This window comes from Xyrauchen texanus, chromosome 38 (genome assembly GCF_025860055.1).
Source record: "Xyrauchen texanus isolate HMW12.3.18 chromosome 38, RBS_HiC_50CHRs, whole genome shotgun sequence".
NCBI lineage: Eukaryota > Metazoa > Chordata > Actinopteri > Cypriniformes > Catostomidae > Xyrauchen > Xyrauchen texanus.
In genome coordinates, this window is record NC_068313.1 from 3,584,633 (window position 1) to 3,603,803 (window position 19,171).

Consider the following 19,171-nt stretch of genomic DNA (forward strand, 5'->3'; position numbering starts at 1 on the left):
CTCCTTTTTTTTTTTTTTTTAAAGAAAAGCAGAAATCTGAATAACAGTGAGGCACTTACAATGGAAGTGAGTTGGGCTGATATTTGGAGGGTTTAAAGGCAGAAATGTGAAGCTCACAATGTATAAAAACACTTACATTAATTCTTCTGTTAAAACTCATGTATTTTTGAGCTGTAAAGTTGTTTTATCATAATTTTTGGGTGAACAGTGTTATGTCATCATGGCAATTAAATTGTATAAATTATCAAGTGATTATCAAGTGATTTTATCACACTAGTCATGTTTACATGAAATTTGTTTATGTCTTGTTATACTTTGAAACAGTGAGTATTTTAATGTTTACAGATTGGCCACATTCACTTCAATTGTAAGTGTCTCACTGTAACCTCAATTAACATTTATTTATTTAATGTTTTTTAAAGAAAAGGAGTGACATTGAAATACCTTTTTGTCATAATAAACATTATGGCACAAATGCTGTCGATTGAGATGATCTTGTATTGAACCTGAAATATTCCTTTAAATTGGATTCTACACATCGGAAATATGCAATCTCTGTCACCTTGCTTTAACAGTGTTAGTATTGGCCATCAAAAGGCAGTCTCATTTTCATTCTACTTGATACAAGCACATTCACAACTGCCTGTAACACTCTAAATTTCTTCAATCACAATTTTAAGCCACAGTGATAACACTTATTAAGCACATGCTTAGAAGAGTTCTCTGCCTAAGCTAAAGAAGTCCAGGATTATTCTACTGCTGTCTTAAAGCTGATAGTGTAAATACTGGGCTTCTTTGGCCTACTTTTGACTTCTCTGTCCTGAAAATCAATATGTCAGTGAAACTGATTGAGCTCATTTCTAATAATTAAAATGCAGGTCTGACAGTTTGTTGTGTTATCAGACTGTTCTAGGTAATATTAACGCTAGTCTGTTTTTACAGCTACAGCATGTGATGGAGTCCGGTGACCTTTGAGCTCTAATGAAGTGTTTCCCAACCACTGTGCCGCAGCACACTAGTGTGCCCGATTGTCAGGTGTGCCGTGGAAAATGATCAAATTCTACAAAATAAATAAATGATTGAAAATAATAATGATAATAATTTCATGGATCCACACTCCTCACCTTTCAGAGAAATTTGCCATTTTGAAGCCATAATCGATCACTTTTGTGATTTTGAAGAGCAATGATTAATGTGCAGAAGTGAGAGATATTTATACGAGTTAATGGTCATCACATGACTCGCGTCAGCGCTGCAGAACACATTGAAGTTTATGAAGTGACGCCACTTTACACCAAAGTGTGAAGAGACATTGAATGTCTCAAAATGTATTTTAATGAAATATTACCTTATCGTTTATGAATATCAGAGACCCCAGATATTTAACTCATTTAAATTCACCAAGAAAACATAAACGAGTCCTTTTATTACTTTCTGCTATCAAAGCATCTGCAAGCTTTTTTCTCTCTTCCAAATACGTAAGTAAATACGTTTTCAATGTTTATTGTGCACAGCGGCCACTTTTTTATATGGCAAACACGTCAAATCACCCCTCTGGTGTTAAACGGAGTGTTGATGCCTCGACTCAACTCATGTGAAATGCGCCTTTACAATGACAAAATAACTTTATTGAAACGCAAAATTATTAGACAAATATTGTTGTCTCTTTGGTTGAAAAATAATGCTCAGACTGATGGAAGAATATAGATCTGCTTTGTTCTTTTAATGCTTAAACACTATAAAGTCTCTAAAATGATTCACCGACTCACTCATAGCATATAAGATGCTCATTTCTCACCAGTGACATTTCCAGAAGGGGTCACTGAACTAATCAGTTCATAAAATTTAACAACAATTGTAAACTTGAATAAACTTGATTCACTAAAATATATGGAATTGGTGCTTTTATCTTATTCTTTAAAAAACTATCTCCAGAAAAAAATGTCATGGACCAGTGATTGTCTCACCTTTTTCTCCTCTCATGAGTTCAATTCTACAAGTAGAAAAGAATAACATTTTGTTTATTATTTTTCATTACCCATTTAGCGCTCTTGCCACCTGTGACCTCACACAATAACAGTCCTTGACATAGCACCTAAATGGACATTTAATATATCAAATGAAAGCTCTTATTCTCAGGAATGTGACCGTATACCACAGTTCTAAAGATTTTCAAAAGAATCACAAAGTAAAATTTGACATTTGTAAAATATAAAAAACAAAGTCTCATATCCGCTGTAAGCCCAAATAGCTAAAAACGTTATATCAGCGTTTACCTTAGGCAGTTCCCTAAAAAATGTGCCATTGTTTACTTTTCTGTGAACTTGCATGTGTGAATAATTAAATGTTATATCTTAAATGTCCAGAACAAAATATGTGCTCCCGCAGGAAAAGTATGCTAAACAAATCATCGGAAATAAATTTTATCGACTATTGATGAAAAAATCTCACTGCAAAGGGGAGGATCTCAGCTTTCTAATGACACCTAGTTTAAGCTTCTAGTCCACACAGAGGCCGAGATATTCGATGATACAACAAAGGTGGGGCTTCTACTGAAAATTAGACTGAATGTCTATGGACGAGCTGATCTGTGAGGGCAAAAATGCAGCGCCACCTACATTTCAGATCAGCATTTTGTGAGAGTGGAAGGTGATAGAGTGGAATCTGCCATCTAGTGGAATATAATAAGACTATACAATATTAATATCAGTAATTGGAATTTTTTATTTTATTTGGGTCTTTTGTAAAAAATGTGCAATTTAATTTTTGCAATTAGTCCAAAGTATGTGTAAACGGTGAGATTTTAAATTTGAGTGTGAAAAATTGTGGACAGCAGCCCAAAAAAGCACCAGTTTAAGAGGTTAATCCATTTAAAAATAAGCTTATAACACAAGCTGCTGAGGGCAGTAAATTAATAAAGAATTTAATTTCTTATTTCAAAAATGTTTCTTTCTCAAATTTACCTTAAGACTCGTCAATGGAACCATTAAGGGACCCAAATCAGAGCTGGCATTGTTAAATTCCTACTATTCTCATCTTTACCCAATGGTGCAGTCGGGACCATAGGGCTGCAAGTCCCAGTTAGCGTAATATCCATCCCATGTAGTATGTGGGATTAGAAATAGAAAGTCCCAAATAATAGTATATAGTATGTTGAGATTCCAAACGATATACCTTTTCCCATGTATTGTGCATTGCAAACGTAAATGCAAGGCCAAAGCTTTTTAAAATTAAAACCACATATATTATGAATTAGTAATGAATCAAAGAATATACAAACTAGTCAGTCCACTCGAGCCTTCTCCCATTCTGTCCATCCGTCTGTGTAATTCAATTTCATCTTCAACATCCCTCTATGGACACGTTGGAGAAAGAATCATCATTGGCTAATTATTCATTTTTATTCAAGAGACTTTTGACAACATGCAAGCATAATGCAAAACGTTTTAATATATATGATTTCACACAATATATAGATTTTATTTTCATATTTCACATTTGATCCATTTAATCACAATTTAGCTTGTGTACAAATATACACGTTTCACATTCTATCAATTAATATGATGTCATGAATTTGCATTTTTAATAAAGATACAAGCTGTTGTCACTGTTTGAAATTTCAAACACATTTTTTAACAAAATATTCACCTAATGAAAATAGAATTCATAATTATACCATATCAAACTTCTATCTATATATATACAAGCCTATTTGTTAAATACTTTCTTAAGTTAAAATATTTCCCAATGTTTGATAGTGCCCTTTAAATATTTATGTATTTACACTTGTAACATGTTTGTTTATATGCACTTTGATATGTATAGCAAGCATTAAATTGGTACTGTCTCTTTAAGAGATACAGTGAGTGAAAAAGTATTTTCCCACAGACAAAGAAATGATCAGTCTATAATTTTAATGGTAGATTAATTTGAACAGTGAGAGACAGAATAACAACAAACAAATCCAGAAAAACGCATGTCAAAAATTTTATAAATTGAATTGCATTTTAATGAGGGAAATGAGTATTCGACCCCTCTGCAAAACATGACTTAGTACTTGGTGGTAAAACCCTTGTTGGCAATCACAGAGGTTAGACGTTTCTTGTAGTTGGCCACCAGGTTTGCACACATCTCTGGAGGGATTTTGTCCCAGTCCTCTTTGCAGATCTTCTCCAAGTCATTAAGGTTTCGAGGCTGACGTTTGGCAACTCGAACCTTCAGCTCCCTCCACAGATTTTCTATGGGATTAAGGTCTGGAGACTGGCTAGGCCACATGTGCTTCTTCTTGAGCCACTCCTTTGTTGACTTGGCCGTGGGTTTTGGGTCATTGTCATGCTGGAATACCCATCCACGACCCATTTTCAATGCCCTGGCTGAGGGAAGGAGGTTTTTACCCAAGATTTGATGGTACATGGCCTCGATCGTCCCTTTGATTTGGTGAAGTTGTCCTGTCCCCTTAGCAGAAAAACACTCCCAAAGCATAATGTTTCCACCTCCATGTTTGAGAGTGGGGATGGTGTTCTTGGGTTCAAAGGCAGCATTCCTCCTCCTCCAAACACGAGTTGAGTTGATGCCAAAGAGCTCGATTTTGGTCTCATCTGACCACAACACTTTCACTCAGTTCTCCTCTGAATCATTCAGATGTTCATTGGCAAACTTCAGACGGGCCTGTACATGTGATTTCTTGAGCAGGGGGACCTTGCGGGCGCTGCAGGATTTCAGTCCTTCACAGCGTAGTGTGTTACCAATTGTTTTCTTGGTGACTATGGTCCCAGCTGCCTTGAGATCATTGACAAGATCCTCCCGTGTAATTCTCGGCTGATTCCTCACCGTTCTCATGATCATTGCAACTCCACATGGTGAGATCTTGCATGGAGCCCCAGACCGAGGGAGATTGACAGTTCTTTTGTGTTTCTTCCATTTGCAAATAATCGCACCAACTGTTGTCAACTTCTCACCAAGCTGCTTGGCGATGGTCTTGTAGCCCATTCCATCCTTGTGTAGATCTACAATCTTGTCCCTGACATCCTTGGACAGCTCTTTGGTCTTGGCCATGGTGAAGAGTTTGGAATCTGATTGATTGATTGCTTCTGTGAACAGGTGTCTCCCTTTAAGAGTGTGCTCCTAATCTCAGCTCGTTACCTGTATAAAAGACACCTGGGAGCCAGAAATATCTGATTGAGAGGGGGTTGAATACTTATTTCCCTCATTAAAATGCAATTCAATTTACAACATTTTTGACGTGATTTTCTGGATTTGTTTGTTGTTATTCTGTCTCTCCCTGTTCAAATTAATCTACCATTAAAATTATAGACTGATCATTTCTTTGTCAGTGGGCAAACGTAAAAAATCAGCAGGGGGATCAAATACTTTTTCCCTCACTGTAGCAATTGTTTATGGTTGAGTGTGCGCAGCGCACATTAAGGAGAGAGAAACAGTTGCACTGTTGTTTTGCCCTCATCAGTGCAATGTATGATTAGAAATAATGTTTCTTTTTATCATTTGATCATCAACTAACTGTAAATAACAGAAAGGATTTTTAAAGACACATCAAATTTAAATGGGGTGCATGGGTCACAAAACACACAGAAGGAAGCAAAGAAAACTTTTACTTGTATAACGTGTATGACTTGCTTGTACAAATATTTATTGTTGTCACAATCCCCTGTGTTTCACTTGTCACCTGTCATAAACTACACTTCCCATAATTCACTGCCTTCATCACTGCCAGTCATTCATTGTTCTCACCTGTGTGTCATTTGATCATCATTATCCCTGTGTATTTAAACCCTGATGTTTCTCCATTTGTGGTCGGTTGTTAAATGTAATGTATGTCCTTGACTGTGTTCCTGCCCGTGCCCTTCGTGGATGTTTCGCTTGTTTATGTTTATGTTTTGGTTTTCCCCTCGTGGATGTTTTATTTGTTCCCTGTGTTGTTTTGTTATTTTGAGTTATCCTGTTCACCATTTGTTCCTCCATTAAAAACTGCATGTAGAGCCTCACTCCTCGTCTGCCTTCGTTACAGAAACAATTAACATGCACTCGAATGCTATATGATTTTGACAAAATGAATTTGCTTTGACAGAAAACACATGCTCATTGTCACTGATCGTCTGCGTAAAGCAACAGCCGATATCTCACGCAACTCACGTGAAAGGTGTGTGTGTGTTCCAGGTCAAATTCTCTTGATTTGTGAAACATTTTCAGCAGTTTGGGTGTGTGATGCTAAAATACGGGACAAACGGCATTGTGTGTGGATTTCATACGTTTGGCATATAATAATTAATACATCTGACCTAAGACTACATCAGCGTGAGGGTGACTCTCTCTCTCCGCTCCCTGTCATAAATCCCCTCTGTCGATGGTGGCAGCGACAACGGTTGTCAGGGGCGGGGAATGGTAGAATTCAAGTGATAATGCACCAATTACAACAAAGAATCTCCAGTTTCACAAAACAGCATCCAATACAGTTAAAAACATACTAATGACAGTAGATTATGGACTTCTGAAGCAGCAAAACAAGTGAGTATACCGAGAGTATACGCAAATATTGACCCTTAGAAGTCGTTATACGCAAACAGCCCTGAGAAAATAGTAAGCATATTCCGTATATGTGCGTATGGCCCCGACTCACCACTGTTGTGTCACGCAAACAAGTCGGCACCAAGTGTGCCGCACAAGCCCTCAAAAGTGAAGCCAAAACATCTTGATCGCCCCCCGGTGACTGGTCCTAGTATAGGTCATAAACCCCGCCTCCCCATGTTATTCAACGGGACGTGAGACCAACTAAACAATTAAATTACACTTCACATATCTTTTTTCCAAAGATAGTTTCTGTCATTTACTGTCGTTTCTATCACGTTGATGTCATTTCAAGTGTTTGTTTTCAAAATAAGTTTGTTTTTAGTTATTTGATGCTATAAAAACGGTGCTGTGACATCATGATTGACAATTTAATATCTAAATTTCTATAATTAATTATTTCACACCGTCATAAGTCAAAAGTGCAGGGGCGTGTGCTTGCGATTGATTCAGCGAGAGTGAGGGTGGGGCCTTGATTTCGCGGCTTTACTTCCTGCTCACTACTGCGCAGGTCTGGTCCCGAAATCGCAACCGCGCAGACTCAAGTCACAAGATGTCAGCGCCATATCGGGACACTGGCGGCTTCAGTTCTCACCAATGGAAAAGAGCGAAGGGTCGTCGTCCATCTTTTTTTATAGTCTATGGTCGGCACAGAGGGAGATTTACAGTTAATGATAAACCTTCACTTTTATTAAATAATATACATTGAGTAAACGTTTCTACATTATATGAAAATAAAACCTGTTCAGCAAACGTGTGTCGAAACAGATGTTCAAAACATGGTGGATTAAACTTTCTTTTGATTATCGTAAACCTGTAGAACAAACATTAGCATTGCAGCATCGTTTATCAGTCTGGTTGCTATGAGACGTCTCTGTTGACAATCAAGTTAACGCTGAAAATGACAATGTGATCAATCTCAAAATTTTAAATAAGTCCCTCTATGATAAGTAGTGTATAGTTGAAAAGTCATGTCAAGCATTTTCATTGCTGTCACTTCTGAGTACTTGAGTACTCATGCCAGTCCCCTTTCGGTTGCTCGCTCGGACAAGCTCTGCAGACCTCCCCATTGGAGTGAATGTGAGATTGCTCTCAATGATGCATTTTTTGACAAAATATTCTCCTTTGGAACTGATAATATTATTACGTGCGCTAGAATGAAGAGTGAAATTGTAAAGCATATTTATATGACCTTTTTTGTAAAAGAAATAGAATTACACACTAACTTGAGTGGAAACTTTGGAGACTGTGAATCAGAATAAAGAAAAATGTTTATCATAGTCACTTGAAAAGAGAAAAGAGTCATTTCATGGCAAACCCACACCTGATGACATTAGCATAAGTGAACAGAACTGTTTATCTCATAACACTCTCATTTTGATGCTGTGATCTGTTTATTTACTATCGACTTTTCTATGACCTGAATCGGTTATTCATGATATTAGTTCGGTTATTGGTTTTAATTTACCTTTGAGCAAATGTAGGTGTCCTCTTTGATGTTATACATGCAGGGGCGTGTCTAGGGGGAGGCTGGGGGAGGCAGTGCCTCCCCTAGGATAAGCTCTGCCTCCCCTGAGAATTTGAGAAATAATCTGTCCATCTGTTGTTTTGAGTGTAGCCCCGAATGTATTTTGAATAGTTGACTGACAAATATGAAACCGGACAAAAGCCTATGTAAACCCCCGAAATCATAAGTTGCCTTATTTCATTGTGCTTTGGCTTTGCACATACTGTATACAGCCTGTAAAAATAGACATAGGCATAATCTAGCCTATAGAATAAGTTCCTTTGCTGTCGGTAGCCTATGGGCGACTCCGTTTCTTCCTCTCTGTTGAATATGCAGCAGGTAGGGGAGGAGCTTGCACAGTCGTTGACATCAACTAACGTTGCTTAGTGGCGAGTTAACAGCAGTTAGCAGGAAAGACAGCAAAAATGAAGCAAATGAGGCTTTGGGGATTTTTTCGAAAGAAGTCAGTGGGTAAGAATTCACATTTGTTTTTGTCCTTAAAGTCTTAAGATCATCATCTAGCTGGCTTTCACCCACAGTAGGCTAAACCTCAAGAGTTGTAGCCTCTAACCTCCTTGTTAAGATTGATGCACCTTGGTAACTCTGAGTTAACGCAGTTGCCTCTCACGCGGGAGACCGCAGTTCGAGCCCCGTTCGCATCATACTTTTCTTGTTTATCAGGTGTTGTTTTCGCTAAGGATAACCAATAAGCATTAACATAAAATGTATGTGTGACTTGTTTTGTGATATTAGTTTGGAAATATACACTTTGATTTGATTAAATGGTTTTGTAGAGTGTAGCAAAGATGAGCAACAGACTGAGGAGCAGCAGCAGCAGCTGTGCCAGAATCAGGCATGGAAACTGGTAACAATTAATCAGTCACTTTACTTTAGAGAAAGTTAAAAGTGAAACATTGTTTATCTCAATGATCCTAATGAAAGGATTTTGACAGATGAATTATTCTCATAGAGATGATTATCTCATAGAGATGAGAATTATATACAGTTCGATGCCATGGTGTGTCAATGAACTTAGACTAAAGTCATTCATGTATTGCTGACTTTAGGATCTTATACAGGTGAAACTCGAAAAATTAGAATATCGTGCAAAAGTTCATTAATTTCAGTAATTCAACTTAAAAGGTGAAACTAATATATTATATAGACTCATTACAAGCAAAGTAAGATATTTCAAGCCTTTATTTGATATCATTTTGATGATTATGGCTTACAGCTTATGAAAACCCCAAATTCAGAATCTCAGAAAATTAGAATATTGTGAAAAGGTTCAGTATTGTAGGCTCAAAGTGTCACACTCTGATCAGCTAAACACCTGCAAAGGGTTCCTGAGCCTTTAAATGGTCTCTCAGTCTGGTTCAGTTGAATTCACAATCATGGGGAAGACTGCTGACCTGACAGTTGTGCAGAAAACCATCATTGACACCCTCCACAAGGAGGGAAAGCCTCAAAAGGTAATTGCAAAAGAAGTTGGATGTTCTCAAAGTGCTGTATCAAAGCACATTAATAGAAAGTTAAGTGGAAGGGAAAAGTGTGGAAGAAAAAGGTGCACAAGCAGCAGGGATGACCGTAGCCTGGAGAGGATTGTCAGGAAAAGGCCATTCAAATGTGTGGGGAGCTTCACAAGGAGTGGACTGAGGCTGGAGTTACTGCATCAAGAGCCACCACACACAGATGGGTCCTGGACATGGGCTTCAAATGTCAAACGTCTTACCTGGGCTAAAGAAAAAAAGAACTGGTCTGTTGCTCAGTGGTCCAAAGTCCTCTTTTCTGATGAGAGCAAATTTTGCATCTCATTTGGAAACCAAGGTCCCAGAGTCTGGAGGAAGAATGGAGAGGCACACAATCCAAGATGCTTGAAGTCCAGTGTGAAGTTTCCACAGTCTGTGTTGGTTTGGGGAGCCATGTCATCGGCTGGTGTTGGTCCACTGTGCTTTATTAAGTCCAGAGTCAACGCAGCCGTCTACCGGGACATTTTAGAGCACTTCATGCTTCCTTCAGCAGACAAGCTTTATGGAGATGCTGACTTCATTTTCCAGCAGGACTTGGCACCTGCCCACACTGCCAAAAGTACCAAAACCTGGTTCAGTGACCATGGTATTACGGTGCTTGATTGGCCAGCAAACTCGCCTGACCTGAACCCCATAGAGAATCTATGGGGCATTGCCAAGAGAAAGATGAGAGACATGAGACCAAACAATGCAGAAGAGCTGAAGGCCGCTATTGAAGCATCTTGGTCTTCTATAACACCTCAGCAGTGCCACAGGCTGATAGCATCATGCCACGCCGCATTGAGGCAGTAATTAATGAAAAAGGGGCCCAAACCAAGTACTGAGTACATATGCATGATTATACTTTTCAGAGGGCCGACATTTCTGTATTTAAAATCTTTTTTTTTATTGATTTCATGTAATATTCAAATTTTCTGAGATTCTGAATTTGGGGTTTTCATAAGCTGTAAGCCATAATCATAAAAATTATATCAAATAAAGGCTTGAAATATCTTACTTTGCTTGTAATGAGTCTATATAATATATTAGTTTCACCTTTTAAGTTGAATTACTGAAATGAATGAACTTTTGCACGATATACTAATTTTTCGAGTTTCACCTGTACATCATTTTGACTATTTATGTCAAAAAATATTAATTATTTATATTCAATATTTTTTTTTACCTCACTTTACTCACTATAATATAACTCTTTTGTGATGACTTTATGGTAATGTACATGAAAATTCAAGAATCATGATAGATATTAGGGCAATCCCTCTGATCTGCTCTTCCCTATACATTTTCTTCAATGGTATTGGTCTACAATTTGACATATGTAGCACTTGATGAATTAGTTGTGTGAAGATGATTTGCAATAAGTTATGTGCTGTATCTGTTCTTTTGCATCACAGATGATTCAGGGAGGAGAGAGGATGTTGAGGATAGTACTAGAGAGGAATATTTAGGAACTGTAGAAACAGGCCCAGCCAGAGCAAAACTCAAAGAATACCCTCTCACCAGCTTTGGACTACAGGGAAGTGGTTGCTAGTGTGAAAATAAAATGGTCTGGGCTAAGCCCCGGATGTCCTTCAATGCTGGAAACGCCTCTGCATCTGATGATAAATTACAATTTAAAAGTGGATTGTTTTGTGCATATTTTTCCATCGCTAGCAGATGAGTGAGGTCTGACACAACAAAAAATCCAGTTTAAGCCCTATAGTCTAATAGGGGCCCTGTGCCTATCTCTGGGTTCCTGGCTTATAAAAAGATATGCACTAAAACAGATTGTGTGTAGTATAGCTTAATTTTGCGCCGATTTTTTCAATTGTTTATGTTGCCCCCCCAAACAAGCCAAATGCACCCTCAAACATGATATCCTGGTAACCCCTCTGTATACATGTTCTTTTGGGAATGAGGAATGACACACTTTAATCCATAGGATGCTCTTCGTGAGATTTATATAAAGATTTTCTTTTTTAATAAGAAGAAGAAACACTGCAAGTATCGTCTCTAGGTACCTCGTGTCACTATTACAAATGACCTGGCAAACAAGGTTTTTTTTTTTTTCAGACAGATTGATGAATTCAATTGCAAAATGGATTGCTGCGCACTGTAGGCTAATGATTGGCTTATGTTGAAAAACAATATATATATTTGTTGCCTTCTAAAGACACTTTTTGTATTGTCAATGATCTATGATTTACTTAATGGAATGTTTTTAATTATTGGAATTATTATTTTATATTATGTTACATTTATAATTATTTCATCATTATATATTGAATTATTTATATTTGGAGCCTCTTTTAAAACATATTGATATGTGATTAATTGTGATTAATTTGAGTAATTAATCAACATATTATGTAATTAATTTGATTAAACATTTTAATTGATTAACAGCCCTATTTATAAATAATTACAATTATAAATTGTCCTGCTGCTTTGGACAAGCAGTTTTTGTTTAAATAACATGAAAAGCTATCTTGAATTTATAGAACGCTTGTATTTTAAACCATTATTTTAGATTTTCTGTGCACAATATGTAGCATACTGTAAATTCAAACATTTATATGAGTTTTTATATCTTTCAGAAGTAGAACATTTGGATAGATATGAATACAGGAAATAAAATGAGGCCTTTATTTGATTAATCAGCTGATCAATCATGATCACAATAGTTGTTAATTGCAACCCTAAAGCCTATCCTTTGTTCAGAAGCTGTTCTTTTTCAGATTATATGCAACTACATTTAAACAAGCAATATGAGGAAAGATTACATATGAGAGTGGGAGGAGTTTGAAAACAGAAAGTGGGAAAACAACAGAAGGAAAAATTATAGCTTCATTCGCCCCAAAAATGTATGTTAAGATGTCATTTTAAATTAAGCCTACCCTTTGTTTAGATTTCAGTTTGATTGACATTAAAGCCAGAAACAAAGTGACAAAAAAACGCATTAATGTACTTGAAAATAATTTGCATATCGGCATTACATTATCCAACAAGTTAATTACATAGAGCATTTTCCTCCATATCATACAGCCCTAAAATGTGCATTCACAGATTTGAATAAATCTCACCTCATAGAAATAAATCTCTATTTTACAACAGATGGAACTACCAGTTTTGTAATGAAGATCTAGGCTCCTATTAGTTACCCAGATCTTGAACTACTAGATTACAGCACCCCAAAACCTCTCACTCCACACCACATTATCTTTTATTGTAAAACAGAGAGTGTGTTTACATTTTCAGAGGTCATTTCAGGAGATTTATAAAGGGGTTCACTTGATGAAGGCACCGGATCAGCAGAGCTCCTCTTCCAAACCAGAGAAGAAAATTTCATTTATAATACACATCTGATGTGAAACGTATTCTGTTTGGTTCAATTTACTCTAACAGTAAGCACAGAACCAGAATCAGAATCAGCTTTATTGCCAAGTATACTTACATATACAAGGAATTTGTCGTGGTGACATAAGCTTCCAGTGCACAAACAATACAACAAGACAAGGATAATAATTAAAAAATAGAATAAAAATAAGAAGTGAATAGAAAATATAAGTATATATAGTAATACACAATATGACAAAATATAAACATATATATATATATATATATATATATATATATATATATATATATATATATATATATATATATATATATATATATATATAGATATACACATACGTATATACAAATACAAATCTGTTATATACAGATGCAAGGGAATGTAATGGCAGAAGAGGAATGGCATGTTGGATGACTATAAATAACCTAAGCTGTGTATTGCACATAAGTATTGTTCAATGGGGCAGTTTTAACTGTTTTTGAGATGGAAAGCCAGAGGGAAAAAACTGTTCTGGTGCTCAGTCGCGCCGTCCAGAAGAAAACAGTTCAAAAAGGTAATGGGCTGGGTGAGTGGGGTCCAGAGTGATGTTTCCAGCCCTTTTCCTCACTGTGTATAGTTAATGAAGAGAGGGCAACCAATAATCCTCTCAGCAGTCTGAACTTTGTAGTCTTTTGATGTCTGATTTCGTAGTTGAACCAAACCAGACAGTGACTGAAGTGCAGAGGACAGACTCAATGACTGCTGAGTAGAAGTGTATCAGCAGCACCTGTGGCTGGTTGAACGTCTTCAGCTGGTAAAGGAAGTACAACCTCTGCTGGGCCTTTTTCACAGTGGAGTCAATGTGGGTCTCCCACTTCAGGTCCTGTGAAATGGTAGTGCCCAGGAACCTGAATGACTCCACTGCTACCACAGTGCTGTTCAGAATGGTGAGCAGGGTCAATGCAGTGTTCCTCCTAAAATCCACTATCATCTCCACTGTTTTGAATGTGTTTAGCTCCAGGTTGTTTTGACTGCACCAGTGAGCCAGCCGTTCAACATCCCTTTTGTATATAGACTCATCGTTATCTTGGAAAAGGCTGATGATGTACCATGGTTACAGTATATCATGTTTTTGTGTCAAGGCAAGTGGTTTTTATTGTTGTTTCAACCATATACAGTTAGTACAGTACTCAGCGAAACGAGACAACGTTCCTCCAGGACAATGGTGCTACATAAAACAACATAGGACAAACCCAGAACCACATGAGACTACACAGACTAAATAACATACCTATATAAAGTGCAAATGTGTGCAAAAGGTACGGGACAGTACAATAAATTACTAACAATGAACAGGACAATAGACACATTAAGAGACTGTACAGTGCCAACCAGCACACAGCAGTGCAAAAGATGACAGTTTCTAAATATGCCAAATGTAAACATAACATACTATGAGATAGTGTTCTATGCACATAGCATTTATTTAGGTAGCAGCCAGTTATAAAGTGCAAAATTAAAGTGCAACTCAGGACGTGTGTGTGTGTGTGTGTGTGTGTGTGTGTGTGTGTTTGTGTGTGTGTCAAACCATTCTCTGATTATTGAGGAGTCTGATGGCTTGGGGGAAGAAGATGTTACACAGTCTGGCCGTGAGGGACCGAATGCTTCGGTACCTCTTGCCAGACGGCAGGAGGGTGAAGAGTTTGTGTGAAGGGTGTGTGGGGTCGTCCACAATGCTGGTTGCTTTGCGGATGCAGTGTTTTTTGTAAATGTCTTTGATGGAGGGAAGAGAGACCCCAATGATCTTCTCAGCTGTCCTCACTATCCTCTGCAGGGCTTTGCAGTCCGAAACGGTGCAAGTCCCAAACCAGGCAGTGATGCAGCTGCTCAGGATGCTCTCAATAGTCCCTCTATAGAATGTAGTGAGGATGGGGAGTGGGAGATGTGCTTTCCTCAGCCTTCGAAGAAAGTAGAGACGCTGCTGGGCTTTCTTGGTAATAGAGCTGGTGTTGAGGGACCAGGTGAGGTTCTCCGCCAGGTGAACACCAAGGAATTTGGCACTCTTGACAATCTCCACAGAGGTTGTCAGCGGAAAGTGGTCACTCTGTGCTCTCCTAAAGTCAACAACCATCTCTTTTGTTTTGTTGACATTCAGAGACATGTTGTTGGCTCTACATCAGTCCGTTAGCCGCTGCACCTCCTCTCTGTATGCCGACTTGTCGTTCTTGCTGATGAAACCCACCATGGTCGTATCATCGGCGAACTTGTTGATGTGAACAGTCGTGAGTCAGCAGAGTGAACAGCAGTGAACTGAGCACACAGCCCTGGTTGGCCCCAGTATTCAGTGTGGTGGTGGTGGAGATGCTGTTCCCAATCCGGACTGACTGAGGTCTCCCAGTCAGGAAGTCCAGGATCCAGTTGCAGAGGGAGGTGTCCAGGCCCAGCAGGTTCAGCTTTCCAATCAGGTGTTGGGGAATGATTGTGTTGAATGCTGAGCTGAAGTCAATGAACAGCATTGGAACGTACAAGTCCTTTTTATCTAGATTGGTTGAGGGCCAGACGGAGTGTGGTGGCGATGGCATCATCTGTTAAAGGGTTTGGACGATACGCAAACTGCAGTGGGTCTAGTAAGGGGGGCAGCTGGTTCTTAATGTGCCTCATGACGAGCCTCTCAAAGCACTTCATGATGATGGGTGGGAGTGCGAAGGGACGGTAGTCATTGAGGCAGGACACTGAAGACTTCTTTGGCATGGGGACGATGGTGGTGGCCTTGAAGCACGTTGGAATGACGGCGCTGCTCAGAGAGATGTTGAAGATGTCGGTAAGAACATCTGCCAGCTGGTCTGCACATCCTCTGTGCACTCTGCCAGGAATGTTGTCTGGTCCAGCAGCCTTCCGTGGGTTGACTCTACATAGAGTTTTCCTCACATCAGCCATGGTAAGACAGAGCACCTGGTCATTGGGAGGAGGGGTGGTCTTCCTCGCTTTCTCATTCAGCGCATCTGGAAGGGAGGCATCTTTGTCACAGGCAACTGATGTTGTCCCCCAGTTGGTGATGGCCTGGATGCCCTGCCACATGCGCCACGTGTCACAGCTGTCTTAGAAGTGACTGTGGATTTTTTGGGCGTGTGCGCGCTTTGCCTCTCTGGTGGCCCGGGACAGTTTGGCCCTCGCTGTTCTTAGGGCTGCCTTGTCGCCTGCTCTGAAGGCGGAGTCTTGGGTCCTCATCCACGGCTTCGGGTTGGAGCGTGTGGTGATGGTCTTGGAGAAAGTGACATCATCAATGCACTTGCTGATGTAGCTGGTCACTGATGCTTTGTATTCTTCCAAGTTTGTAGAGTCGCCATATGTTGCAGCCTCTCTGAACATTTGCCAGTCAGTACACTCAAAACAGTCTTGAAGAGCAGAGATGGCTCCTGCTGGCCAGGTTTTCACCTGCTTCTGAAGTGGTTTTGTGCGTCTGACCAGCAGTCTGTATGCTGGAATTAGCATAACAGAGATGTGGTCTGAGTAGCCGAGGTGGGGGCGGGGCTCCGCCCGGTACGCGCCTGGGATGTCTGTGTAAACAAGATCAAGCGCGTTCGCCCCTCTCGTTGCGAAGTCCACATACTGATGGAATTTAGGGAGCACTTTCTTGAGATTTGCATGGTTGAAATCTCTGGTGAAAATAACAGTCCGTCAGGGTGAGCGTTCTGCAGTTCGCTCATAGTCCCATACAGTTCACAGAGCGCTTCCTTAGCGTTAGCACTGGGGGGAATGTATACTCCGGTTCTGATAACACTGGTGAATTCCTTTGGTAAATAAAAAGGTCTGCATCTAACAGTCACAAGGTCCACCAGCGATAAGCAGTAGTTAGACTAGCATAGAGTTATTGCACCATTCTGTGTTGATGTAAACACACAAGCCTTACCGCACAGAGCTGCATTTCTGTCGGCACAAAACGAGGCGAGCCCGTCTAGCTGAATGGCGGCATCCGGAACTCTGTCGCTGAGCCACGTCTCCGTGAAAACAAAGATGCAGCAGTCTCTAAACTCACGTTGCGTAGCCTTTTGGAGTTGGATGTAGTCCAGTTTATTGTCCAGGGAGCAAACATTTGAGAGCAGGATAGACTGGAGAGCCGGCCGGCAAGGGTTTGTTTTTAGCCTAGCATGGACACCCGCCCTCTTGCTGCGCTTCCGCTTCTGCTTTCTCGCACACCGCTTACGATGTCCTCTCCCCAGCCACCGGCATCAGAATTGGACTTTTGTTGATCGTCTTGGTCGTTCAGTTTTTTGGGGGTTTTATTTATCTCTTTATATTTTTAGAAATGTAAAAGAATCCTTATTCCTACCTTGTAATAAAACAAACTCTCCAGTTGTTCATCTGTGGATTTGATTTATTTTAAAGGAAAACCCTTGTTAATGGCCTCATTCAGAAGGACACTTTACTGCTCAATAATTTGGATGGCATCAAATTAAAACTTAATTCTTCAAAATAATATCAGTAAAGTGTTTTTAGCATTTGAGATGGAGGGGAAATGGTGGCCTGCATATTTAATTATAAACTGAAGCATTAATTGTTCCATTCAAAACTATATGGTTGACTTCAATATATATTCAAAGGAATATTCCGTGTTCAATAGAAGTTAAGCTCAGTCGACAGCATTTATGGCATTACCTTAATTACCATGAAAATTCATTTCGACTCGTCCCTGCTTTATCTCACTAAAATCATGTTAACCCACATATTGTTTACATCTTGTGGCTATATTTCTGAGTATTTTATCGTTACAAAATTGGCCTTCATTCACTTCCATTGCAAGTGCCTCACTGTAACCCAAAGTTTTTTGTATTTTTTGTTTTTAAAGGAAATGTTGGGATGAATGAAATAAAATTGTGGTAATTAATATTATGTCATGCTGTCGACTGAGCTTAACTTGTATTGAACATGGAATATTCCTTTAAAAATAAGATATATACACTTTAAAACTGTAGCACTCTATTTTAAGGGTCTATAATAATGTACAAGATAGGGGTCCTGGGAGGCTCAGAATATTGATCCAGGTCGTGCCGAGTGACTCCAGCCAGGTCTCCCAAGCAGCCAAATTGTCCCGGTTGCTAGAGAGGGTAAACTCCTTGGTCACAATTAGCGGTTCTTGCTCTCAATGGGGAGCCTGGATCGCAGAGAGTAGCATGAGCCTCCATATGCTGCGAGTCTCTGTGGTGTCATCCACAACGAGCCACATAAGATCTCAGAAGTGGAGGCAACTGATACTTGTCCTCTGCCACCCAGATTGAGGTGAGTAACCACACCACCACGAGGACCTACTAAGTAGTGGGAATTGGGCATTCCAATTTAGGAGAAAAGTGGGATAAACATGAATAAGACCGTAAATAAATAACTGAATTTACAGTACTACCATCATATAGCTATAATATACAACTTAAATATATCTATTGTAGTTCATGCTCTGATTCAGAGATAATATATCAGGTTTACTGGACAAAATTAAACCAGTAATTAGTATGGGCTTTACAACACTGTTACTAATTACTAAAACCTTTTATCAATGACACTGGAACCCCTAACCAATAACTTAACCCTTTCAGATGCCAATTATTTTCTAATGCTTTATTTCTAGTCTAAAAGCAGTCATAAATGATAATCTATCATAAAATTAGGTTAATATTATTTTTCTACATTACAACAGACTTCGGTTCTGAATTATGCAATACATTTTGCCTTGTGGGACTTGGCAACATCCAGTTAGTTTTTATTATGGTGGCACCACATGACAAAAACAAGAATAAAGTGAAGTCGATTGGAATGGACCCAGGGCCTGAAATGGATCCAAACAGAGGATCCAGTTGTCTTTAACCCATTCGGACCTGATTTTTTTCCACCGAGCAAATATTTACAATTTAATATTTTTGTCAGTGGCCTCTTTGAGCAGGATAATGTGCCCTGCCACACATTGTTTGGGAATGGTTTGAGGAACATGACAAAAGTTCAAGGTGTTGACTTGGCCTCCAAAGTCCCCAGACCTCAATCTGATTGAGCATCTATGGGATGTGCTGGACTAACAATTGCGATCCATGGAGGCTCCACCTCGCAACTTACAGGACTGCAGTATCTGCTGCTGATGTCTTGGTTCCAGATACCACAGGACACCTTCAGGGGTGTTGTAGAGTCAATGCCTTGGTGGGTCAGTGTGGTTTTGGCGGCACATGGAGGATCAACAGTATATTAGGCAGG